At 45.7% G+C, this 753-nt stretch overlaps 1 non-coding gene across 1 annotated transcript; it reads left to right on the forward strand.

Annotated features, from left to right (window-relative positions):
• The first annotated feature begins 263 nt into the window (after positions 1–263).
• Positions 264–335, forward strand: TRNAG-UCC (transfer RNA glycine (anticodon UCC)). The gene has a single exon. It is a non-coding gene; the product is annotated as a tRNA-Gly (tRNA).
• Positions 336–753: the final 418 nt, after the last annotated feature.

Here is a 753-nt window from a genome sequence, read left to right on the forward strand (position 1 = left end):
GTCAGGAATGTCCAGAGAAATAGAACCAGTAGGAAGTGAATATGTATATTTTTAAGAAATTGGCTCATGTGATCATGGAGGCCAGCAAGTGCAAAACCTGCAGAGCAGGCAGGCTGGCTGGAGACCCAGGGAAGTTTGCAGTTTGAACACACCGCCAGCCTGGTCATAGAATTCCCTTGGGACAGGTCAATCTTTTTTTGTATTCAGGCTTTCAACTCATAGGATGAGCTCTACTTACATAATGTAGGATCATGTTTTCTTCAGCATTGGTGATATAGTGGTGAGCATAGCTGCCTTCCAAGCAGCTGACCCAGGTTCGATTCCTGGCCAATGCAGCAGGCCAAACTTTGGGCTTCCCTCATAGTTCAGCTGGTAAAGAATCCTCCTGCAAAGCAGGAGACCTAGGTTCGATCCCTGGGTTGGGAAGATTCCCCTGGAGAAGGGAAAGGCTACCTACTCCAGTATTCTGTCTGGCCTGGAGAATTCCATGGACTGTATAGTCCATGGGTTTTGTTTTTTTAAAAACTTCTTAACTTTTTTTTTTAAACCTCTTCAACTCCAGGGGCTTCTTTTGTATTTAGGCTTTCAACTCATAGAATGAGGTCCACTTACATGATGCAGGATCATGTTTTCTTCAAAGACTATGATTAACATGCCCTGGTGGCTCAGATGGTAAAGCGTCTGTCTACAGTGCGGGAGACCTGGGTTCGATCCCTGGGTTGAGAAGATTCCCTGGAGAAGGAAATGGCAACC

This window comes from Bubalus kerabau, chromosome 6 (genome assembly GCF_029407905.1).
Source record: "Bubalus kerabau isolate K-KA32 ecotype Philippines breed swamp buffalo chromosome 6, PCC_UOA_SB_1v2, whole genome shotgun sequence".
NCBI lineage: Eukaryota > Metazoa > Chordata > Mammalia > Artiodactyla > Bovidae > Bubalus > Bubalus kerabau.